The sequence below is a fragment of the Rhinolophus sinicus genome, chromosome 5, assembly GCF_057876585.1.
Source record: "Rhinolophus sinicus isolate RSI-liver-muscle chromosome 5, RSI-T2T, whole genome shotgun sequence".
NCBI lineage: Eukaryota > Metazoa > Chordata > Mammalia > Chiroptera > Rhinolophidae > Rhinolophus > Rhinolophus sinicus.
The window spans coordinates 32,055,749-32,082,996 of record NC_142505.1 but is presented as its reverse complement, the minus strand read 5'-3'; the positions used below and the strand labels follow the sequence as shown (position 1 = coordinate 32,082,996).

General features: G+C 40.7%; 1 protein-coding gene across 6 annotated transcripts in view; it reads left to right on the top strand.

Annotated features, from left to right (window-relative positions):
• The window catches only part of CPNE4 (copine 4), a 410,233-nt gene that overhangs the window by 109,440 nt on the left and 273,545 nt on the right, over positions 1–27,248 (top strand). The gene's annotated exons all lie outside the window — the stretch shown is intronic.

Genomic DNA, 27,248 nt, shown 5'->3' with positions numbered 1-27,248 from the left:
GGCATTTCCTATCTTTCGGTGGTTTATTTTGATGAGATGGAAAATTCTAGAAATGAATATGATTGCGATTCTGCTTATATCATGATGTTTCGATGTGGTTGTTTTAGTGCTGTGGGTGTTTTGACTTGTACCCTTAGTCTGTGTGCTCATTGTGGACATCATGGTCCCTGGGGAGTGCAGAGAGGCTGCCTTATCAGGGACCGCATCACACCACATTTATTTTATTGGGTGGTTATCAAGTGCCAGGCACTGTTCTAAGGACTTTATGTCAAATAACTAATTTAGTCTTCACAACACTCCTATGAGGAAACAAAGGCAGATCGGTTAAGCATTTGCCCAAGATCATTCAGGTGGTAAGTGGAAAATCTAATATTGGCATCCACCTAGCCAGCGGAGCTCCCGAGCCTGAGCTCTTCAATGCTATAATATTTATACTTATGGTGGGCAGCTGTGAAGCCCAATGGCTGTGTGGCAGTATTGCAGGCTGCACTCTGCAGCTGGGGTTTGTTTATTTACAAGTTGAAACAAATTGGATGAGGACTGGTTTTCAAGTTCTTTTGTTTTTCTCTTTTTCACTTCGAGCTCCCTGGTCTAAGTAAGCTATGCTTCTAAAGATCTGGTCGGAGGTGAATGGGGGGACAGGAAGGAATGGGGTACAGCAGAGTAAGCAATTAATTGTCCCTAAGGGGACCAGGTAGTGGGTGGACTTTGGATACTGGGTTTGAAGCTGTGCTGAGTAGAGTAGACAATTACCTGCTTTGGATCCCTGAGGACAAACTCTTCAAGCTTTCAGTACTTCTCCCACCTGTTTGCAAACAGTTGGAAGGTGCTCTTGTAGGGGTCAGAGTCTTCCACTCTGCAGGAGAAAGACAGCTCAAAAGACCCTGGAGGCGGTGCATTTGCTTATCTGTACATATGTGATCAAAGCCACTTCTCTGAAAGGGAGGTTCCACAGGGCCTGGTGGGCAAATGTGTTCAGGTTAACAGGCACCGTGCAGGGGGGAATGAGTGACAGATGGAAAGGTCACGGATCCTAATTTAACTTCAGGCTCATATTGTAAACAGAAAACAGCATTTGCAGGTATCTTTAATGTATAATGCCCTTTTTTTCCCTTCTAAATATTCTCATTGATTATGGTAGTGGATTTTATTTATCTATCTATTTAGTTAGTTATTTAGTTAGTTTAACAAAACTAAGTGGAATACCTATGCTAGAAAAAAGCTACTCTGAAAATTAGAAGAAACAAATTCATTTCCTAATACCCTCTTTATATAATTCAGTTATGACACCTGATAATTTCTTTTCAGTCTTGTCCGTCTGGCATTTATATTATATGATTCTTATCACGCATGTAAAATTTTCTTTTCTGATTTTATGACCTAGTAGTATATGCTTTTCCCATAGTGCTATAATATGCATAATTATAATTTTAAAAACTGCATAATATTCCATCAAATGGATTTATTTCATTGTTTTTCTATTTTTTCACTTTGAAGTTGCTTCCAAAAATACCCTATTTTAAATAATGCTGTAATGAACATCTTTGTGCATAAGGCCTTTCTCTCCTTTTGGGATGAGTTCCTAGGAGACATTCTGTTAAAGTGGAGCTAGTGGGACACAGGATAGGACACTTGTGGGGCTTTTGATACATATTGCCAAATTGCTTTTCCGAAGTTTCTACTACAGTGTTGCTCAAAGTATGATCTTCACAAAGCTACCAGTCCACAAATGTTTTGTTACCAGTACCCAGTGAGATAAGAAACTTGTGCCACAGTGTAAATTGATTCACTGCTACTTTCATCTAGAAAGTCTTACTCTTTAAGAACAATAATATCAGTTGAACTTCCAGCATGCTTAGTGATATGGCTGGTTTTTATGCCAGCACTTTGAGAAACTCTTCTCTGATAGATTTTACATTCTTGGCAATATACATTCAGGATACAGCCGGGAAAACAGAGCCCAGGCCAGGTAGCTAAGAGAAAGGATTTAATTCAAGAAGTAACTAATGACAAAGAAGTTGGAGATACTAAGAAACTCAGAGGGACTGTGAGGAACCCAGTCGCTTAACTGCTACTTTGCCTTGGGCGAGTAGTTGTGTGCTGAAGCCAGCTTGTATGGGCTTTGCCGGAGTAGACTGTGACCTCTTCAGACATTTTGCAATTCTGAGTGTGAGTACTTACACCACAGGTATTCCCAAACATTTCAAATCAGGGCTTCTTCTCACCTCCCTTACTTTACTCCCCCTCCAGAACCAGTTAAACACTTACCAGATGAGGGGGACAAAAGGAGATAGTGATGCCACAGCCAAAGAGCTAAGCCACCCAGTAGAAGCTAGATTCGTGGAAGGAAGGCTTATATGGTGGGAGCCGGAAAGATAGCGGAGCTGCAGGTAGGGCTGGAAATGCCTGAAAGGGAGATAAGAATACCCCAGCATCTCTCTTCCTCTTGCTCTCTGGTCTCCCGTCAGTGCTTTCCATTGACCAAACCTTGATGCAAGCCAGTTGGCAAGGTTTGCAGGGAAAGAGTATAGAATGCATGCGAGTATGACAGCAAAGAGGTACGTGATGGGCACATAACCCTCCTGACAATTCATAGTAACTTGGAAAATCATTCATCCTCTCATGTACTGTGAATTTATTTAGTGCTGACACCTACTTTTCACTACAAATTCAGCAAGTAATCCTATGCTACAAGTTAGAAGCCCCTGGCAGTCTACTGAACCTTGTAAGTACTACTAGTTGTGTTTGGTGAAGGCTAGCAAACGTGGACAGTCCACTGGGACAAGATTTATTGATTGGCGAAGTTTCCTGTCTCTAACCCCTAGAAAATGTGTGGATTTACAGAGATATTTGTATATATAGAATTGCAGAATGGAGAGAAAGCCTTGAACAAGAGAATTCATGCTAGCTGTCAGTTCCTTGGTTGTCTTAGTTATGGGGAATCTGGTAGTTGACTAAGGAAAGAGAAAAAGAACAAATCGAGAGGCCAAACTGATTTGCATAATAAAGAGATTATTTGGGGGGGTCAGGATGAGAGAGAGAAAAGCAAAGTGAGCTTATCTTTCATAGAGAATTTTAAAATTTGGCAAAAGAGGCTCTGTCTAGATGAACATTGTTCAATAGAACTCCCTGCAATAATGGAAGAGTTCTCTGTCTGCTCTGTCCAGTGAGGTAGTCGCTAGCCACATGTGTGCACTTGAAAGAAGCTTGTGTAACTGAACTACTGACATCTTTAATATTAGATCCTGAGTATCTTTGGTGTGCTAGAGAAGTTGGCTGGGGTGGGGAGAAGACGAAAGGGAGTTTGTAAAAATGTTACCACGGGCTAATGATTTTACAGTTTAAGTGTTTTGGGGGGAGCTGTAACGAGAGATTGACATTTTCTTTCTGTTACTTATGCTTTCTGGCCTGTGCTTTTTCTAATGAAATTCCAGCAAGGAATTTCCAGCAGGGAAAGGACCCTGTTATGCCCTGATTTACAGCTCAGATTACTGCTGCGATAGTTAGAACTGACTTCAGATGGCCTCCCATATGGAGGAGAATTGTTTGCTTGTTTAATTGGCTGTAGCCTGTGTTAGCAATGGAACAGAACATTTGACTTCTAAAGTGGATCATAAAAATGTAAGCCTGGGGGTGGTCGGTGGACCAAGGTTGCCCATTCGATTCCCGCATGGGCCACTGTGCGCTCCGTCCTTTAAAAATAAATTAAATAAAATCTGGGAGCCCTGCAGGGGGTTTCTTTAATAAATAATAATAATAAATGTAATCCTGATTTTTAGATTCAAAAAGACCTACAATTTGACCTCTGTGCTGTTGCTAGTCCTAAGAGTCAATGAGGATACATCTGTATGTCTTTAAAATATTGGAACTCAATTGCTCTGAGATGCACAACAGACTGTTGCTCTTTGTAGACCAGCAGGATTTGGGATCTGTGTCAGAGGACTGAGAAGACAACGATGCTTCCATTTATTCCCAGAATATAGAGATGGGATGGTGCATTTAGCGGGTGAAACTTTCAGTAAATCTTTAATGGCTATGATTGTAACTGTCAGAAAGAAAGAAAGAGAAAACTTGTAGCTTGGAAATACATTGCAAACTGAGAATTTCAGACCTACCATTTGATTTCCCTAAATTATAATGATAACTATTTTTGTAAATCCCCCGTGCACTCACTCCTGGCCATATCATGGCAATAGTATATGGTGCAATTCAGTGTAATGATAACGTAGAACACATTTCATCTTCCAGTGAAGAGTGAGAATGATTTCCTCCTGCCTTCTGGTGAATATTGATGTGTTCACTAACTTCTGGAAAGGAAACGTTATATGCTGGTAGGATAAATGAACACTTCTCAGGGATTCAAAAGGCAAGGGCCGCCCGCTGTGAACTAAAGACTTTCATTCAGTTTCCTGGAGCATATGCTCCATTCTCTGGTCATGCTGACTGTTCTCCATGAACAGAGCTAAGCCCTTGATGCCGTGGGCCTTGGCAGAGATCGTACGAATGGCAGAGGACTTGTCCTCACTGGAAAAAGCCAAATTATTTCCCACACTACTACAATGGTGCTCCAAGCACCTTTAATTCTATGTTTTACCATTTAATTTTAATACACAGTTATTAAGGTCCTCCACAGTAAACTCTAAGTAAATCTGAGGACCAATTATCCTTGGATCAATTCCGTATGAAAACATATTATGATGAGCCAGGTGCTTTGGTGGATTGTTGATAATAATAATGATTGTTAGTAATAATTAGTGTGGTTATATCTAACATATCAATTAGTGGACTGTAATGCCAGATTATTATTGTTTGTAATAATACATCCATATAACACTTTATATTTACAAAACCCATCTACTTACATTATTTCATTTGCTGCTCATAACAGCCCCGTGAATAGGGGGTACAGACATTGAAATTAACCCCAGCATGTATGAAAAAGATATGGATTGTGTCCTTAAAGACCACAGAGTACAGTAAAATAACTCACCCCATCTTGGAGACAGAGGGCTGGAAGCTCAGACGGTCACATGACCTCAAGAAAGAGGGCTCAAATGACTTAAATATCTTCCCTTCCTTGAACGTGCAGTGGGTAGACCACCTTAAGGGTGCTTAGGCTACCTATATGGGGTGGGGCTAAAAATCAATCACTCTCCTATCCCTGTATTATTTTCCATCTTTTCTCCCCACTCCCTACCTACCCACGTGTATGTAGGGTTTGGTTGTCATGCTCTATGATAGCATCCTTGGTAGCAGCACAGAAGTGGAAGTATGGCTCGCCCACTCCCAAATACGTGGGCTGTGAACGTCTTCCCCAATCCCTTCTTGGCTAGAGGGCTTATGGGAGAGGTCCATGGAACACGCCTCTTTCATGCTCGGGGCAGTGGTAAGCCATCACCCTTTTGTGTATTGAGGCAGGAGGATGAAGTCCAAACTAGTAATTTCACCTGTATCTGAGATATTCATGTCTACATTGCTCCAAAGTGCTAGAATTTTATGAAAATGGACCAGGCAATATGAACATTTAGGTGATGACAAGCTAAAGTAGCCATCTATATGTGTTGATACCAGCTATGTATTAGTAGTCATTTTACATATATTCTTTCTAATCCTCACAATGAGCCTGCAACATAGTCTTGACTAACCAGGTAAGGAGACTAAGCCTGGCAGAATTAATCCAATACCCAAAGTCACACAACTAGTAAATAGTAGAGTTGGAGTCTGGTTGATTCCAAAACTTATGTTCTCTTAATTTTAACAGAGGTTGCAAACTTGAAGCTGGAGGTCTCTATCTCATCTCCAGACATATGTTGTTCAGCCTTCATGGGGTTCAAACACGTTTTGTACTGGTTGAGAAAAGTTAAAGATCAGGAGATTTTTCATACGACTCCAGGTTTCTGGTTTCTTTTGAATTACCAGAAACTCTGGCAATATGGAGCCTTTATTCCTTGTATAACAGTGAGCTGGAGAGAGTTAGCAGCTGCTCACATCCAGAGTATGAGTTTGTCCCCGGGCTCCCTACTAGTCACTTTCCCTACCGGAATGGCCCCTGGAGGTGTTGGAGTGTAGACCACACTCCTGTACTCCCCTGGGCTCGGTCTCTGAGACATAGTTAACCTCTCAATGCTGGGCACAGACAGGAGCTGAAAAATGAAAGTTAAGTCAATTAAAGCATTCCCTCTGGATTTCACAAACAAACTCCTTTCTCAAAAGATTTTCTGTTCACACTTTGCTGACTTGCTAACACCTAGCATGACAGATGATAAAAAACAACAGTTTTCTTCAGTTGTTCACAAAGTTTCCACTGTGGTTTCACATCAAACTCTCATTTGGGAAAACTTTGATGTTGCCTTCTACCGCCCCCTTAACACGTCCTTAATAAGAATAATTTCTTTTCTTAAAAAAGAGAAGAAAAGAAAGTTGATTTTGGTGATATTAGACATATTATCCCAAGCCCTGAACAGAGGAAAAAACAAAATTAGATATTAGAATGAAAAAGTGTTTCCTCCCTGCTGCCAGAGGTCACATCCCTGTGACCAGAGACTGCGGTTGTAAGTGATGAACTTGGATGAAGGGGAGGAAGATGACGAGGTTGCATAATATGTGACTAAGTGGCTTTCTTATCACTGACATCTCAAAATTGTCGATGTCATGATGTCTGAGAGCAGAATTGCACAAGATGAGAAATTTCAGGCTGCAGAAGAGGAAATAGCAATTTGAACTGAAATCTTGTGTTGACTGTTAATTCTTTTGTGTGCCCTGAAGATGATTTGTCAGCTGGAAGAATAATGTCTGGCCTCCAGTAGAGAGGAAATCACCATGGCATGGGTGTCACTGCCTCGTTAGTTTGAAGAACTGGCAAACCACGCTCTGGGCACTCAGACTCAGCATTGGTCGCCATAGGTTTTTATAATGCAGTTTAAGTCCCATGAGGAGAATTTGAAAGATGGAATTAAGGTTGGGGAGAGAGCTTGAGGAGGCATCTATGATTTAGAGCTTCTAGCTTGAACCACCTTCAGCATCTCAGAGGTGTTTTCAGCATAGTTCCTGGTGCCTGTGTTAATGTTTCACTGGACTCACTATTGATAATCACCGCTTTCAGAAAATCATCTTGGTCATTTCAGTCCACTTAATCTGTTTTACTAATTGTCATTAATTAGTAGTTCATTAATGGGTAGTTCATTAATAACGATACCTTAACTATGTTGAGAGGAGTTATATAATGTATCGTGTAATCTCCTAAGCACTTTATATGTGTCATCCTATTTAATGATCAGAACAAGCCTACAAATTGAGTTCTGTATACATTTTACGTAGAGGACCAGTAGAGTTAAGTAATTTGCTCAAGGGCCACACAAGTAGTAAGTGGAGGAGCGATGACAAGTTAAACTCAAACTGTCTTGGCTACAGAAGCTGTGCTGCCACTGTCCTTCGCTGCCCTTCTCTGAGAACACTGAGTACCGGTCTCCGGGTGTCTGGTGTGTGTCCTGTGCTAAGTCTGTACGTGTATGTTCATATAATCCTCATGACAGTGTTAGAAGATAGGGAGTGTGATTACCCATTTTACAGGTGAGAAAGCTGATACTCACATAGGAAAAGTCCAAGTCCAAGGTCACAAGACTAGTAACAAGTAGTATTCAGATTTGAACTCAGATCCTTGTGTCTCCAGTGCCATGACTGTGCACTTCCCTCATCCTGGCCTCTGTGGAGGCAGAGTAACCCAATGAAATGCCACTGCCATTAGTCTTTAAAATAAACATGTTTTTCTGTCCTCAGATAAGTCAATAATTCATTTAAAACTGTTTGCAGTTATTTTTTTTAATAGAAGTTAAATTTGTTTCAGTCAGTATTTGAAACATCCTTCTCATACCTAATTGATGATGGTTTTAGCCTGACCTCCTAAATGTTTCCAGTGGTGCAGGGCACAGGGATTTAGAGCTCAGACTCTCGAGCCAGACTGCCTAGATTTAAGTCCTAGCCCAGCTGTGCTAAATGTGTAAATTACCCAAATCTTTCTGTGCCTCGGTTTCTCATCTGTAAAATGGGTATCTAACTCATGGTACCTACCTCATGAGGACTCTTATGAGGGTTCAATGAGTTAATACCTGTAAAGCGATTAAAACAGTACTTGGTCCAACAGAGTTAATGCTCAGTAAGTGCTATGATTATTGAACATGTGTCATTTTTTTGAGAAATGTTTTCTAAATAAACATGTGCTGTTCAGTCCTCATATTTTCTGAGGACTAAGGCAATTTAAAGAGCCCCTTGACTAGTAAAGGAAGAGTAGTAGGGACGTAGGAAATCTCTGGGGACGTGAACTCTGGGAGGCTGAAGCTGTGAACACTGTATTGATTTTGTATCCCCAGTGTCTACCAGAGTGCCTGGCACAATGGATGCTTGTAATTCAGTAGTTAGATTTCATTTCCCTGGTCCATTTTCCCTATGCTCATCGCCTGAGACACTGGATTTTTGAGGACCATCCTGTTCTTATTCAGGAGAGTAAGAATTCAACTGATAACAATTTCACTACACTGTTAGGCTTATTATCTCTTTCATATGGAAGTAGGATTGGGGTGCTTGAGGCAAGATGTTGATCTAAAAGGGTTTTGTCCAGGTGTTGTTTGTGGGTAAACGTATGCAAGCCAGTTGTAAGTAGTTGAGATGATGCTTGAAGGACATTCCCTGCCACTCAGGGATGGTCTGTGGAGTGGTTTGTAACTGCTTCTGTTAGCCTTAATTTTCCTTCCTGACGTCTTTTTGGTTTTAAACATCTTCACACTCCTCCTCTTTTCTTCTCTCCCCCTTTCTGCTTCCTATGGGGAGAGTGAGGCAGGGAGAGCAAAGAGAGCTTGTAGCTGTATTTAAAGACCAGGGGCCTCACTGCCTCTTCTCTCCTCCACCCCAGGCTTCATCTGAGTTTATTCCCCTCCTAGGTCTCTCACTGAGACAACATGGAAGACAGAGTGCATGATTTGCTGAAAACCCAGCTTCCTTCCACCTGGTTTTCTCCTGTTTTCAAAAGCAACTGAGTATAGATGCTAGCAAGTTTTTCTTGTTAGCTGTCAGAGATTTGATGGGTTTTATAAGCCATAGAAATTCCTGGAATGAGATTAAAGTCCTTCAATGTCTTAATTTGAACCTTAGGACACAACAGTTCTCAACTTCTCCATTCTGAGTCACTGATATGTTTGCGTTCCAGACTTCAAATAGTGTTTTGGAAGGAGCCTACTTATTTAGAAGTACTGAAAACATTTGTTTGAAATATAAATATAACTTTTTTGCTTTTTACCAACTTAAATGAGGCAATTTGCATATAAGATGCATAAAAATGCATCCATTTTAGATGTTAAGTTTGATGAGTTTTGACAAATATGTATGCACTTGGGTTACCACTATCCCAATCAAGATATAGAGCATTTCCTGAAATATACTGTAATATTCAAAATATATAACAGAAAAGAACACACATACTTTCAACACATCGGAAACCACTTAACTCTCAGATTATGTTCCCATAGCTTGACATTATAGTAAATGACAGAAATTTCAATTTATACAATAAATTTATGCTAATAAAATATCAGTTTTAGCTATTATGTATATTGGGGTCCTATGTAAGATTTTAGTTTAAAATGGGAAAATATAGTTCCATTGCTAAAAAATTTGAAAACTCCGAGAGAGAGTACCATGAGAAGAAAAATAAACTCAGGACTGGTTTAGCTCAGAGTCAAACTGAACTACATGTGGCGTGACTCGCCAAGCTTCAGTTAAACCTGAAATCACTGCCTGACAATTTAGGAAGCTGTCACAACAGGTGGCTCTATCTGAAGTTAGTTGGAAACAAGGCATAGGTCCACCACATGTTAGCTGTGTGACCCTGGAAAGTCACTTACCATCTCTGAGCCTTTCCTACTCCCTCAAGTCTAAATGGTTGTCAGGATTAATGATTGGCTGGCAGGATAGTAAAGAGGCTGATGCTATAGACTGGAATCAGACCACTTGGATTATCTGTGTGATCTTTTCTTATGCAAATGCCTCAACTTCTCTAGGCCTGAGTTTTCAACATCTGTAAAACAGATGCAACAGGAAAACCTATTCATGGGTTTATTATAAGGATGAAATGAGACCGAGCTTAAGAATTGCTTAGCATAGTACACCGGGGCATAATGAGTGCTTAATAAATATTAAGTGGTATTATGTTTAAAGGAGGTAATGTGTGCAAAGCTAACGTGGTTAGCACATCACCTAGGACTCAGTATATAGAAGTTGTCACCAGATTAAGGTGTTTAATGCCAGAGGCAAATTTCCAGTCTGTTGCCCAGCACTCTTATTCTTGGTCCCATTCCTCTGTGTAAAATAAGAGAACTTTCAGTGAGGAAATTTAACAGGCCTCTAAATTTCTGCCAAGTCTCTGATTAACCACTTTGATTGATCTGTTTTGGGTCCCCTGGTAGGGAATTATCTCAGCCCCCTTATCCCCTGCACTCTCTGCATTTTGAAGAAGATGAATCGACTTGGAGCAACTTCATTCCCCTTGCCCCTGTTCTCCAATCTGTGGACCGGAATCAGAGAGGCCGTGTTGATAACCTTACCTTTCCATCTTTGCTTCTGTGCCAACATCCACCCCTGATATTTGGTAGTCTTAAAAGAGAAGTGACAAGAAAATTCTTCCCTTCTGGAAACTCCAGATGTGCTCAGGGTCAGTTTATAGGCTAATTAAATATTTTATCTTGATTCAAGTTCAGGAATGTTCAAGACCCTATGTTGGCTAGTCAGTTTTCAAATACTTGCTATTTCAAGAGCTTCCTCTCATCTGAGAATTTGGTTTTAGATATTTTCTTCTTGAGTGTGAGGACTAGTTCTTGTTGAAAGATTATAGTTTTAGAACTGTGTATTGAAGTGAGAAAATTCGGTACTTTTTTTACATCCCCCGTCCCCCCCCACCCCACACACACACACTTGTCCCTTTGAATTCTAGCCTTTTCAAAACAGCTTCTGAGAACCTGGGATTTGTGTGTGGGGGTGGGGTGGGGGAAGCACCTATTTAAGCCTTCTCCTATTGGAGATTTGCTTCACTCAGCTTGTTACTGTTGCATAACAGTTGTCCCAAAATTGATCAGCTTAAAACAACCATTTTAGTAAGCTCATGGATTTTGTCCCTCGGTACCTTAGATAGGGCACAGTGAGGATGGCTTATCCCTGTTCTACAATGTCTAAGGTCTCAGCTGGGAAGACTGGAAGGCTGGTGATGATTTAAGACTGGGGTTTCAAATCATCTAAAGGTATTTTCACTCTCATGTCAGAGTAGGACCTCCAATTGGAGCATCTGCGTGGGGCCTTCCATGTGTGGCAGTCTCAGGCAGAGGACATAAACCCTGCTTCTTAACAGGAAGAGGGTCCAATGTTTGCCTCATGGTAAATCGTGGATTATGTTTGGAAATGGTAGTTAGCTAAGGAGCCTCATCTGATTATCACATGATCCAACGATCACCTTAAAGGGTGTGACTAGATAGGAGGAATGTAGGAATATTTATAAGCCCAATTCCCATTTAGGGTGTTGTCTTAGAAGCTTGAAAGATGCGAATATGGAACTTGTAAAGGGAACAACTTGCTACTCTAAATGATAAACTTAGGAAATGCATAGCCAGAAGAAGTACAACGGGAAGGAAATATACATTGAAGTCCCTCTCCTGGTTTTAAACACCAGTTTTAAGAATAATACATATATGCTACCACCACTAGATACAACAAAGGAACCGAAGAAGGAGGAAGAGGAGGGAAAGAAGAAGAAGAAATAAGAGCAGCTAGTCTCTGCATACACTTCCATACCGTTTTCATGGATTCATCACAACAACCTCCTGGAGTCAGGGCTGTTATTTTCATTGCCAATTTACAGATTGGCATTGAGGACCCATTATGCCAAGTTCTGCCCCTTTCTTAGACACCAGTGCTACCAAGCCCCAACATAATCATCTTCATCTCTTTACTGCTGGATCCGTTTCTTGCCCATTCCCCACCTGCTACCTTGAGATTTGCCCAACCACATTTATCAATCCTAATAAATATTTTCCACTATAATTTTCTGACAAGAGAGCAGTTCATCCTATGGGTGAGTCATGATTCACCTACCGGCCCACTAATGGTGCACGTGTAAACAGTTCAGTTTTTCATTAATTCAGTGAACATTTATTGAATTCCTACTATATGCTAGGCACTGTTCCATGGGCTGGGAATACAGCAGGGAACAATACATGGCCTCGACTTTTGTGCCAGTGGGGAGAATAGAAAATAAACAATAAATACATACTGTTTTTTCAGGCAGTGGTAAGTGCTATGAAGAAAAATGACACAAGGAAGTGTGTGAAGAATGATAGGGGAACTAGTTTAAAAACTGTAGTCAGGAAGGACTTCTCTGAGGAAGCAATATTTGCACAGAAACCTGAATGGGTGAGGGAGTTCGCCATCTGGATACAGGGACAATGTTCCAACAGAAGGTACCAGCAGAGGCAGGCATTTTTTAGCTTATTTCAGGAATAGGAGGCAAGGTGGCTGGAATGCAATGGGATTAGAAGGCAAGAGTGAGAGGACATGATGTTGAGGAGGCAGCTAGGGGCCAGTTGTGCAGGGCCTTGCAGGCCGTAGCAAGGATCCTGGATTTCATTCTAGATGTGATGCGGGTGGGCATTAGAAAGCTTAGAGCAGGGAAGTGAGTTGCATATTAAAAGATAACACTGCTTGTGCCAGACAGTGTACAGAGACAAGGGCAGATGCTAGAGACAGCTCAGGGGCGACTGCATTTGTCCTCGTGAGCGAGGTAGTTTGGATCAGGTCGTAGCCATGGAGAAGAGGAGAAGTGGTTTGAAAGGAGACATATCTGAAAAGTAGACTGTACAGTTTGCTGATGGATTGGATGTAGAGTCTGAGAAAAAGAGAGGAATCAAGAGCGATTCCAGAGGGCTGAGCAATTGGGTGAATGATGATAGATAATACTGGGCAAAGAGCAGGTTGGAGCCGTGATTTTACAATGAACGCGCTTCTGATGGTGAGACAGTATGGTGTGCTGGTACCATGTGATTCTAGGTACAGACTACCTATATGGGGATCCCAGCTCCATTATTTGTCAGCTGTAAGATCTTACATGAGTCTCTTACCTCCATATATATATGAGAACATATGTATAGTGTGGACAATTAAAATACATCTTGCAATACTGTATTGAGTATTTATCACACAACAGAGTCTAGCACTTAGCATTACGTAACTGCTAGCCATCAATGATATGATTAATATACTTCTGTGAACACTTATGATTGTTTTCACGGGGGAAGTGTTAGGTCAAAGGATGAACACACTTTTTTTTTTTTTTTTTTTTAGATTTTATTGGGGAAGGGGAACAGGATTTTATTGGGGAACAGTGTGTACTTCCAGGCCTTTTTTTTTTTTTCCAAGTCAAGTTGTTGTCCTTTTGATCTTAGTTGTGGAGGGCGCAGCTCAGCTCCAGGTCCAGTTGCCGTTTTCTAGTTGCAGGGGGCACAGCCCACCATCCCTTGCGGGAATCAAACCGGCAACCTTGTGGTTGAGAGGACAGGCTCCAACCAACTGAGCCATCTGGGAGCTCAGTGGCAGCTCAGCTCAAGGTGCTGTGTTCAATCTTAGTTGCAGGGGGCAGAGCCCACCATCCCTTGCGGGACTCGAGGAATCGAACTGGCAACCTTGTGGTTGAGAGCCCGCGCTCCAACCAGCTGAGCCATTCGGATGAACACACTTTTTAAGCTTTGAAAATTACCCAGTTGCCTATCCGAAATGATCATACCAATGTGTCCGCACCAGACAACTGGGAGAATCGAAGGAGGCAATTCATTAGAAACTATCTTGAGTATTTAGAGTTTAATATACAGACTCCCTGGAACTTTGTCATCCCTTCTTGCCCCAGTCACAGAACGAGTAATGGTTTGGAATGACATGAACTCACTTCAGTAATTCTAATCACACTTCTGTCTTCCTTCCAAAACTGTCTTTATATTAATATAGATATTATTAATATAACATAATATGACTGATATAAAATACTAATATAATGAAAACATAACTGATTATTAACATGTATTTATTAGTATACAGTGTGCGTCAGTTTGCAAGAAAGCGAGAGCATGCACGAGAGAGATGTAGGTTGTGTCTGTGTGCGTGTGAGAACTGAAGAATGATGAATCCGAGCATCTCTAGGCCGTCATCTTTCATTCTAAACGATCACTGTACTTGATGCTGTGCTTTATTTAAAGAGAGGAAGAGAAATTGATTTAATAACCTGTCACATTATACAACATAAAAAGAACTCGGGAAGAGAAATCACTCTAGTATTCTTAGTGGGAAGAAAAATATTGTGACAGCTCCATGGAGAAATCTCTGTACAAAGAGAACTGGTAGAAATTATACTGATGAGCTGAGGATCTTAGAAAAATATACTGCTTGCGTGGAATGAAGTTGATGACCTCACCACAGAGCTCTACGTTATGGAAGGCTGTTTCCCTCTCTTATATAAAAGTTGTAAGAAAATAGAAACTCCAATTGTTCCTTTTCTTTGTCTCATTTCTTAAAAATAATTTATTCCATCATCATTTCCTCTAGGAATATCTGAAATATTCTATTTAACTGAGGTGGGACACAATAGTAATACATTATGATAATAGATACCATTGTAAAATTTAATCGGGAGAGTTTAATATCTTAGTGTTCAACTCCAGCATCCTGGAGAAGTCAGTTTATGCTTTAGTGAACAAATAATGTCAGGGAATACCCTCCAGTCATCGAGAAAGACACCTGTAGTTGAATAAATTGGGTTTATTGTTTGTTGCCATAAGGGAGAACACTCTCCATGGGGAACTGTGAGAGAGCTTAGTAAGAGTTTAAGAAAGGACTTACGGAATTCAAGCTTTGGTTAGGTGTTTTCAGGAGAATTTAAGGAAGGATGACTTTACTCCAGATTGGATGGCTTCAGGAAGCCAGAACAATTCTATAATTGAGTACCTTATTAGAACTTATCTAGGAGGGAAGAACAGATTAAGACTAAAGCTGTAATGGGGAAAGAAGCAGCAGTCCCTCATTTTAAGCAGTATGGGAGATGTTTGGTCATTTTTGTGGTTTGGACAGGGTGTATGTTTTTGTCTGGTTCAAGCACGATTGCGGAGAAGTCTAGGTTTTGTCTTGTTCCATCATGGGCACAAAGTGGCCGTGCACTATGTTGGTGTTCTAATATAAATGTTTCTGTTCTGCAGAACACAGAAACCTAGCTGTATGTGCCAGGCCAGCCAGTTCCTAGGAACACCAAGGCCAACCTGACAGCAGCAAATCAGCACAGCAAGCTAGCTCCCGGGCATCAGGGGCTGCTTTCCTCATGCTCAGAGTGAGACCCAGAAGTTACGCTGTTCTATTTAAAAAACATCTTTTTAATAATGGACCAACTTGTTGACTAAACAAAATAGCAATCATAACAAGTCTCGACTTCAAACCTTTTATTTCTCATCTTATTATTATTCAAAGAATGATATTCATGATATTCACTGTATGTAGATTCTGTAAGTTAATTTTTTCTTCTTTCAATTAACCCCATGTCTTCCATCTACTCTTTCTCTGTCTCTCTGATCAGTTAGAAAGAAGATTCCCAGGAGCTCATTTGAAGGCGTTCAAGTCTCTGCTCATCTCTCCTATAGAAAACTCCTTAAGTAATACTCTGAGTCCATCAGAGAGGGCATGAGTTTTCACAAGACATCTGGAAAGGAGAACATTTTTTTTTTTTTAAGATGAGGTTGATGGCTTAATTTCTGTCCCATTTATTAAGCCAGCTCCTCATCGTGTTTTGGGGAGAGTTATTTTCCAAAAGTCCCATTTTATAAGTATTACCTCATCACTGGCATTCACTTAACAAATGGCGATTGGATACCTACCATTTGCCATGCACCCTCCTTGACACGAGAAGAGAATGGAGAGTTATGGTCCTTGTCTTCATAAAACTTATATTCCTCAGGGGACCAAAAAAAAAAAAATGTGTGAATCAAAATATTCTTTATAGGCTTGGAGGAGTCAGACAAAAGTATATTCAAATCTAGATCGGGAAGAGGAGCCAGGGAAGGTCTTGGAGAGAAGGTGCTACTTGAACTAGATCTTAGGTGATGCTTCTGCCAGGTAGACAAGGTAGGGGATAGCATTGTTTCAAATGGGGAAATTATGCTATTTGCAAAACAATGACTTCAACAAGAGGGGCTAACCCCTCCCAATTACCAAACCTTGATAATTCTGACAATAAATGGTTCTTGATAGGACCTTATGAAAGGACCATCATTTTTTTGTTTTTGGGCTAGATCCCAGAAGAGAGTATCTCTTTTATTTTTAAAGACCTTTTGAGAAGGGGAATCCACAGTCATCCCAGGAGGTCGATGGGTTTAAGTCACAGAGCCTTATTAGCACAGATGGTGTTCAACAGCTCTCAGTGGGGAGAGGAAGGAATGTTCCAGGAGGGATAAGGGGCCAGTTGTGAGGGTTTAATCCTTTGAATAGAGAATAGCCTTGATGCAGTCTTGAGTTTAAATTAGATTGCTTATGTGCCAGTTCTTCCCCATGAATGTACCACAAGAGACTGGCTATGGTAACGTCAGATGAAACAGCTGACTTCTTTTACATCAGGGCATCTTGGGGCGTGATGGCGAAGCTTAAGAAATAACTTGCTAATGGAATAGATTTATGTTAGTTTCAGGATTATTTCAGCCTTAGTTACATACACCCTTACCCATATACTCTCCTATAGTGTTCTGCACTCAGTTCATTTAATCATATTTTTGTCACTTAGACAATCTGACACACTCTGTGTGGTTTGCATTCACTGACAAACTCTCACAAACTCTCTGAGTCAATCTGTGTTTTATATGAACGCACACACACACTTACACACTTTTAGATTTAACTCATACGAGTTAACTCTGGTTAGTGGGCTCACCAAATGAAACTGATATCCAGAAGTCAAACAGTAGAACATAGTCTCAGTTACACTTTTGATGGAATGTTTCAGAATAAATCAATTTCCTAGGTGTTCTTGATTTGGGAACTTACAGTGGGGAAAGGTAAAATCCACGAGGGCAAGATTTTTATATCTGTCTTGCTCATCACTGAATCTCTAGCTCCTAGAACAGTGTCTGGTACCTGGAAGGCACTAAACAAATAATTGAATGTATAGGTGAATGAGGTTTTCTCTTGTTTGTAGAGATTGTTCGTGTTTCAGCAGAGCTAAATTTGGTCATCTGGAAGTTCTTCTATAGAGATCAGTGTCCCTGTGTAGTTGTAGCACATCTGTTCTTAGTGGACTGTCTTATCTCTAGATAGCACATGGTTTAAGGATAGGTCTTCTTGTCACTTGAGTCATCTAATTGGTGTGAAATTGTGTTCAAGTCTGTCTTTGGAGGAATGTCCTCTGATAATTATTTTAGGTAAACTTTTTATTTTACACATCATAAGTGTACAGCTGAAGAAATTTTCTGAAAATGAACCCAACTATAAAACCAGCACCCAGATTAAGAAACAGAACATTCACAGCTGCTCAGAGCCCCTGTTGAGCCTCCTTCTGTTTATTGCCCCTCAGCCTGTGCCGGGAGTGACCGCTATCGTGACTTCTAACAGCCTGTCATTGATTTTCATACGAATAGAACACACAGTGCGTACTGGCTAGGGTCAGCCTTCTTTCATTTAGCATTGTATTTATGAGATTCCTGATATTGCATTAGTATAGTTCATTCACTCTCATTACTGTGTGCTGTTCTATTGTATGGATATAGCACAATTGATTTATCTCTTCAGGTACTGATAGACATTGGGGTTGTTTCCAGTTTAGGCCTATTATGAATAATGCTGCTATGAATATTCCTATCGATGATTTTCGGTGAGCACATGGATGTGTTGCTTTGGATAAATACTTGGGAGTATGATTGCTGGGTCATAGGTTTCGCTTCGGTAGATATTTCCAAACAGTACACTCCCATCAGGAGTATATGAGAGTCCTGATTGTTCCACATCTTCACCACTATTTGATGTCATCTAGCGCTCTCAATCGTAGGCATTCTGGTAGGTATGTACTAGTGTCCCACTGGGGTCTGAATCTGTGTATCCTTGGTGAATAAGACGAGCACTGGCATGTATCTGTTGGGCATTTGGATATTCTATTTTGTGAAATGCTTCTGTGTGATAAACGTTTTCTTTAGTTATATCTCCATTCTGCATATAGGTCCTCAACCCCAACAGTTGCTCTCTTTTCTACCTATTGCTAATTCAGTCCTACAATAGTTATTATAATAATAACCAGGGTAATTCTTAGTTATTACAGCAATTTTTGCCACCACTTTTTTACTGTGGAATCTTACACTCTTAAAATTATTACATACATTATTGATTGATATTTATATTATTGATATCTTTTTTATTCAAAATGTTATTCTTGACTAAGAATTGTTGCAATGATCATCCATATTATGTCATAGGCTTTATAGTAAACCACATTGCATCTCTATATCAGCAAATAATGCTTTCAACTGTGGGAAAACAAGGCTAGAGGGTCTTAACCAAACAGGGGTTAATTTTTCTCATGTAACAAGAAGTTGCTAGTGTTGGATTAGCTGCTCCACATCACCATCAGGAGCTCCGATTGTTTTGCATTTTCTTTGTGCCATCCTCAGTAAGCTTCTTGGCTTGGCTTTGTTCCCCTGTAGTGAGTTGTTGTGTCGTAGACACAAGATGGCTGTTGAATTGCCAAATATCATGTCTGTATTCTAGACAGGAAAAATAAGGATGGGCAGAAGGGCATGCCATCCATGTGTAAAATCCCTTTTTAATGGACAATAAATTTTTTCCCAGAACCCTGATCTGCTTACATTTCAATGGTCATTTAATGGTAACTATGTCATTGGTTACCACTAGCTACAAGGGAAGCTGGGAAATTAGTGGTTGCTTTGTAGCCCCTAAAGAAAAGGAAGACATGAGAGATGAGTGTTGGTTTGGGGTCAAGGGAAAAAACACACAGTGTCAGATAAATAGGGTCCTTTGCTAATGATAATGCACCTTATACCTGGTGCTCAGAACAGATTTAGGGAGCCCCTTCCATATTGCCCTAGCTGTTCCTTCTGATTAGGGATGTTACACACATGCTCCATTAAACCCTTCACGTTTTGTCAGTTACCACACAGATTAACCTTTAGTAAAATTGATGATAAAACACACACACATACATACACACACACACACATACACACACACACACACACACACACACACACTCAATGAAAAAGGGGAAAATAAGGTCTCATAGCAAGAAACAGCTCTCACAAAAAATGAAGGGCATGCCTTCCATTTGATTGTAATTGGAATTTTGTATAAACCAGAAAAACATTGTTTGCTTTTGCTTTTTCTTGGTAGCTGTGGGACCTTGTTTGCCTGGACAGGTAACTCAGTTCTTGTTTTAACTACACTAATAAGTAAATACAATGAAAGTACTAACCAACAAAAACCTAACAGCCTGTTTCAAAAGCACAGTCAAATTTCTGATGATAAAAGGCAAAATGGTGTTTGTTTAAAATTTTTTTCCAGCACTATTGATACATGTTTGACAAATAAGAATTATATATATATATATGTTTTACAACATGAGTTTTTAAAAGTCAGTGTTTCAAAGATATTTGTGAACATGAACAGGGTACACTGATATACTACAAAGTTTCCCATGCAACCAAATTTTCTCCTCTGTAAGTGAACTTCCACGAGTACAGGTGCCTCAGAGTGGTTTCAAGGTCGCTAGAGCCAGAGAGGTAAAGCTTGATCTGAAAGATCAGGATATCAGGAAGAGGGGTGGAAGTATGAGCGTGTCCTGAAGGCAGGGTTCTCTGGCTGAATCTTACAGTGCAGCTTCGCCAGGTAATAACTTTCATCCCCCAATCAGGGTCCAGTCAGTAGAAATAAACAGATAGCATTTAATATCAGAAATTGTTTACTAGGACTTAAAGATGTGAAAAGGCAAATAGGAGACACTAAAGTATCAACATGATAGCAATTGCAGGGAGCAGCTTTCGCTCTTGGGTCTGGAAGAACAAAGGGAAAAAGTTGACTAAAACTCAGGCCTTGGAGGAGGAGGCTGTTGTACCATGTCTCTGAAGGGGGTGACAAGGCTGGTTCTGTGACTGCTGGAAGAACTTCAAAGCAGATTCAGCAGCTGCCAAGGGAATGAAGTGACACTGACATTGCCAAATGAGCAGTGTTGCTGGGGGAAGACTGCTGGTGCTCGTGGGGACACGGAGCAAATCTCCCCCTCTTCCTCCTACAGCCTTGTAATTAGTTACCTCTAGGAACCCCTCTTGTTAGAGGCTAACAGGGATCCAGCTCCAAAGCAGAAGGCTGTTTTCAGAGGTCCTAGCCCCAGCATCACACAGTGATGTAGATGAGTGGATCTGAAACAGAGAGACAAAAGCGTAATAATTGTCATACCTCCCCACCTGCCCAAAGCTGTCAATCACAGAGCTCCGGCTGTCTGCTGGCACTCCGCAAGACAGCTAAGCTCCTACATTTGCTATCACTAGTTCTTAAATAATTACATTTCATCCTTGTAGTACCAGCAATCCTAGGTAGGTGAGAGGAGGTTTGCATTCCTGTCTGAGCTGTTACCCTGTGATCTTTAATATTGAGAATTGGTGAAGCTCTGGGCTGTAGCAGGCTGTGTCAGTTTGAATCTCACCTAAAGTTTGAATCTTTATGCTGCCACTGACTATCTGGGCAAGAGTCTTTGCTTCTTTGTGCCTCAGTTACATTTCTTCAGTAAAAGAACCTCCCCTGTAGGATATTAAATAACTTATGCCCATAAAACCCACAGAACATTTGCTGGTATTAGGAGGGGCTCGGTGAATATCAGTTTTTATTATTTATGTTGACCTTGAGTTGTACAGGGTAGAAGTTATCAGGGGTGGATAGCCTGATGCGATGGATCCTCTGAAAATTCATCTGCCCAACAAATATTTGTTTATTGTCCTGTGCTAGGTCCTGGAGATAGACAAGTGAAAAGACATGGTTCTAGCCATCTGAGAGTTCCCAATATTGTGATAAAGTAAATGGGTTACAAGACAGTGTGATAACAGCTATGCTTTCATTAAAAATGGGTACTGTAGGGCCATGTAAAATGGTATCTCTGTTTATTTTCTATCACCGTGCAAAACTTTACTTTCAACTTTAGTGGCTTAAAGAAAGAAAAATAATTTATTTTACATTTTCTGTGGGTCAAGACAGGGCACATCAAGGAGAGTTTGTCCCTGCTCCACAATGTCTGGGTTCCAGAAAATTTGAAGGCTAAGGGCTGAAATCATCTGAAGGCTCATTTGTTCACATGTGTGATATGTCGGCTGGAGACCTAGCTGGAGTCGTTGCTCAGTCTACATGTGGTCTCTTCCTATGGTCTGAACTTCCTCACAACATGGTGGCTGGGTTCCCAAATATCCCAAGAGCGAGCCAGGAAGAAGCCACATTGCTTTTTGTGACCTAGTCTCAGAAATCATGCACTTCTATCAGTGTATTTTTTGAGGCAGTCACTTGACTCCCCAAGTCAAGGTAGGGGGGCAAAGAATCCACCTCTTGATAAAGAAATGTCAGTGTCATGATATAAGAAGACATTATGTGGGGCAGGATATATATTAGTGCAGCCATCTTTGGAAAATGTAATCTGCCACAGGATCTAACTCAGCCTATAGTTAGAGTAGGAGGTGGTCAGGAAAACATTCTTACAGGTGATGATGGGGGTCCTGCTGGATTCTGAAGGCCCAGAAGGAGTTGGCCAACAAATAAGAGAAAGAGGGTATTTTGGATAAATGGTAAAGTAAGTCAAAGTCCCAGAGGTATGAGATGGATTTACGTCTAGACAATTCCCTGTAGTTCATTGTGTTTACTTTTCTTTGAATGGTAAGCGTCTGAGCTTACCAAGTCTTTCTCTTTTCACAAGAAAGCCATGGTTTCTACTAGTCAGACTGAAGCCATTATACCTGGGAGAAATGGAGTCTGGTATTGACTAGTCCACAGGCTTTTCTACCTTTTGCTCTGTCTGGACCCACAGAATGTGTTGAGATGCTCTGGGTAGTCAGTTTCCTCATTGTAGCAGGATCATACATGTTCCAGGATCTGGGTGTGAAATGGTAGGGAAGAAAATGGCAGGATGTCAGCAGCTCTGCTCCAGACATTCTCATCTGGCAATTTTCAGCATTCTGAAGAATGTTTTTCTTGCTGATACCTGAGAATACAACCCTATTTTTAAGACCTTTAAGGAGGCGACTCAACCTTCATCGGTTGGTATATCTTATTTCAATCCCTTCAACTCTTATTAGGAAAAATCCCAACTGATTCTTATTTTCTAACCAAGATTACTTCCTAGGGTAGAGGGAGCACACCCTCCTATTCTGTGTTTACTCAGTGAAGTTGTACAACACTTGGCCACCATCAGCTTGGATGTGCCAGTTATAAATATCTGCACATTACTGATTCTTTCTCCCTTATGCTCCCTGATTGATTGATCCAGGGACCAGTTTTGATCTCTACAATGCTTCTTCCTTCTTTCATTGCTTTACATTTCCTTTTCCTCCACTCTCAGAACTTTCTCCCTAGACTATTGAAGTGGCTAATGATTGGTTTCCCAACTTATTGTCCTTTCCCACCCCCACCACACTTAACATCAATCACTAAGACCTCTTCACGGAGGGCATTCAACAAATGCTTGGTTTTTCCTAGAAGGCGGTTATTGAATTGCCCTTCCACCTTGTCTTCTCCAGGCTGAATGACCCCACATCCCCAGAGGGTGGTTCCCTGTGCTTCTCTAACATGACTCAGTGTGTCTTCTACCCTGAGTCAAATGATTTCTAAAAAGAAACGTGGTAGCACCATCGTTCATTAGCGTCCTTTCTCAGAACTTCTAAAAGAAGCTAGTTGGGAGAACAGTGTGCTTCCAACAAAACTAATGAAGTTGGGGAGTTGGCTGCTTCAAAAATACACAAGTGAATGAATGACTGCAGCCCTTGCTGGTTAATTGTTTATGCAGAGTTTATTGAACTTCTCTCTTCTCCGTGCCTTCCCTTCACTGTCCCTTGATCCTCTCACCCACTGCCTTCTTGTCCTCTCCCCTCAGAATTATAACTATTTGTCTTTTAATGACTACATTATGTCCTATTCATGCCTGATTATTAGCAGGTAAAGCCCTTGTCCACCAGTTTATGCAGTGACTGCTTCTGTTGACAAAACTGGTTGCTCCTTGAGGGTAGAGACCATGTCTTATTTATTCCTTTAAGCTCTGTAATTATAGCAGTGTGTGGCACACAGTAGATGCTCAGTAAATATTTAATGACTGACTGAGTGAACACATTATTAGTAAGTAGTGCTCTTTTGCCCATTTTGGATAAGGCAGCCAAGTGGGACCTAGGATGATATCATATTATTATCCCACTGAGATGCTACTGGACGGTTGCCCATGTTGTTCACTCTGCTGAGGACATTCTTCCCATCTTTACGAGGACATCTCCTAGTCATTGTGGGTAGATCTTAGCTTAGCTATCATTTCCTTGAGAAACCTCCCCTAAGCCCCTCTCATCAAACTTTGGTCTCCCTTCCTTACCAAGTTAAGGACTCCTGTATATGTTTCCTTACACGTTTCATGTCACAGGAAATGACATATTTTACTGTTTCTTATTAATTATCTATACTGACTTTCAAACTACATGCCCCAGGAGAGAAGGGCCATATGTATCTTGCTTTAATTGTATTCCCAATGTCAAACAGAGTGCCTGGTATACTGCAGACTCTGAATAAATATGAATAAAAGTATGTATGAATGATTAATTAAAAAGGATCCTTTCCGGTGGGTCTTGAAATAGTTTTCTCTCCTTTTCCTTCTCCCACCATAGTTCTATACCATCTATGTAGTTATGATTGTGCTGTGAAAAAATAAAACCACAATAAAATATAACACATTCAGTGCATTGTACAAAAACCCAGCCACATCTTTTATTTATGTTTTTCTCTAAAAATATTTCAGTACTATAAAATATGCAGAAGTGGAAGATACGTGGCCCACAAGTTCTCCTTAAATTGAAAAGCTGAGCTGACTAATGGACTTTGGGTGCCTTTGCTGTGCATTGTGAAGGGGCTGCCCCAGCTGCTTAGAGCATCGTAGATGCCATCTATCTACTTAGAGGAGTAGATTACTGTGGGAAACATTGAGTGGTTTTATAGAAAAATGGTCAAATAAATTAATAATCATAATAGAACTGGTTCTAGGATAATATTTCTTGCTCTTCATGCTTCAGCTGCTGTGGGCTGTCAGAACACAGTGCTACAAGGGAAGCCAACGACGTGAGATTCACAGGCTCACTGCGCGCAGGGAGAAAGAATAAAGACTGACTTGCCCAACCCTTCGTTTTCTGGAAGTGATAAGATTTATCCAAATGGTTGTTTTAGGACTGGGGCTAGAGTGGAGGGGTTGGTTGGGGGTGGCAGGAGAAGTAAAGATGTCTTTGTTTATTTCCTGAAAAATTCATTTTGAAGCCATGGCTTAGTTCTCAGAAGCCTTTGAAATGTACTTCACAGCAACCCTGCTGAGGTAGGTAGGTAGGTAGGTAGGTGTGTGTGTGTGTGTGTGTGTGTGATTTACCTACTATTTTTCATCCTGTGTTCTCATTTCCTCCTAGTCCCTACTTAGGTACTTTGAGGAGAGTAAGTCCTTCGTAGAGGGGGGTGTCTAATATCCCCTACTTAATTCTAGAGAGGTGATTGTCCCCTTTAACTTGTCATAGGAACGTTTTTCCACATGGAGGGCAACACAAGCTGCTTCTGAGATGCTCTAGTCTCAAATGAATTCCATTTTAGAGGGTTTGTATTTCAGCTTACATCTGCAAATGGTTGCTTTTATCTATTTAGACAGAAGCAGGAAGTCTACTGGGCTTAGGTGTCAAAATTGTCCTGTGTTCAAATGTTAGCCCTACTGAAGTTTTCAGGAAATTATTTAAACTGTGAAACAAAACCAATAATTCCTGTACTGGTATCAGTTAGGACTTATTTGGGCTGCAATGGAAGTATTAGTTGGTGCAAAAGTAATTGCAGTTTAAAAGGTTAAAAAGAATTGCGAACGCCGCAATTACTTTTGCACCAACCTAATAAATAAAAATATTAGTTATTCATACAAAACGGAAGTTTATTTTTATTGCCTATTAAAGAGCTTGCTAAAGCAGATTCATTGGCATCGTTAGGAAGCAAGGCGCTCCATCCTGTTGCTTTCCCATCCGCCACATGGAGTTTCTACCTCATGGTCCACGATGCTGCTTGAACCCACCCATCCGTGTACATTTCACCAGGAAGTAGAAAGGGAGAAAGACGAGCACCCATTTTTAAGAGTGTTTTCTGGAAATTGTAGCACTGCTTCTGTCAGAGAGGGGTCATGCCTAGTCTTCGGGGGTGGGGGGAGGGAGGCTGAGAAAGGTAAGGTTTATTTCAGGTGGTCATGGGCCATAATAAAAGAGAAGAATGGATATGGGAGTGCAATTACAAGTCTTGGCCACCTTCCCTCACCTGCATATTGTGAGGATGAAGTGATACAAATGCATTTCCTAAACTCTTAAGTCCCGAATCCTTGACAGATTTTATTTTGAAAATATTAGTGCTGTTCTTATGGGTAGGAATTCAGAAGAATAAAGACAAGTTAAAGGAATTAGAGTTGTTCATCTCTTCAAAGGGCAAATGTTGGGTTAAGTTTCATTCTGGAGACTTATTGTTGAGATTAGTTTTATGAGGGATTATTATAAGGAAAACACTTATCATTCATTATTTATCCACACAGAGGATGCAGGGAACCGAGGGATGGATGGTCCATCTCTTTCATTTTACAAATGAGGAAATGAAGCCCAGAAACAGGATGTTATTTTTCCAAGATCATAAAGCTGGTTAGTAGCAGAGTCAGAATTAAAAGCCAGGATCCCTGGCACAATATTCAATATCCTGTCCACTGCATGTCACTACCCTCCCCCAAATGAAAATCAAGCGTAAAATGAGAGGTGATTAAACTATCAAGGGAAGTTGTGGTAGAGAAGTTGCTAGAATTTTCAGAGAATGGAAGGGACTGACATTTGCCCAGATGAGTTGACCTCGTAAGGCAATCCTCGGCCTCACGCTTTCCTTACAACTAGAGCTGAAATTCACAGGGCCTCATTCAGCATTTTCTGTTTCCTTTCGCATCTTAGGGTTGATATTGGCTGCCCTATGGCTTTACTATGGATTCCATTCTTCTGTTATTCTTGAAGTCTGTTTATGTTTTCCTTGTCCTTGGGTTGCTATATTCTGAATTCAAGGATTCTTAGTTTCTCAGCTTCTGGTGCTTTCTGTCCTTGCAGCTTCTCTTACCCATTCCTCTAACAGCCGTGCCCCAAAGGAGGGGACGTTGGGGGGAGTCAGTTCCTCCTGAGTGTCACAGTCTTCTTTCCATTTTTTCCCTCACATCAGGGAAACCTATTTCTATTTTCAAAATGTGACCTTTAGCTTCTTTTATGAACACTGGCAACAAACTCAACACAGTCCCAGCAGCACCAGCTGCCTTTCTGACTTCTGAATTTCCAAGGTGCTTTGCTGACTACCGTGTTTCCCCGAAAAATAAGACCTAGCCAGACAATAAGCTCTAATGTATCTTTTGGAGCAAAAATTAATATAAGATCCGGTCTTATTTTACTATAAGACCAGGTCTTATAGTATAATATAATATAATAATAATGTAATATAATATAATATCAGGTCTTATATTAATTTTTGCTCCAAAAAATGCATTAGAGCTGATTGTCCGGCTAGGTCTCATTTTCAGAGAAACATGGTAGTTGTTGAGATGTTTGAGCCTTGTGTTTGATGCTTGCTGTTTTGTTTTAGTGCTTGGTGGTATCTTGTTCCTGTTTTGCCCCTTTCTTTGTGAGTCTCCTCATTGCCCTGTTTAAGATGACTTTGATTCTTTGTCCCAGCAATCTGTTTTCTGCTGAGTAAGGAGCTGTAGGCCACTCTCCTCTGGCAGGCTTAATTAATTCATATAATTTTGTTATGCTAAGTGGGAAACATTCACTTTATAAAACAGCAATTACCTTATGAATCTACCGTCTCTATGGTATGCAATCTTAGTACATGTCACTTGCTTCTCCTTTGAACCTGGGTTTTTAAACCTGGGTCTC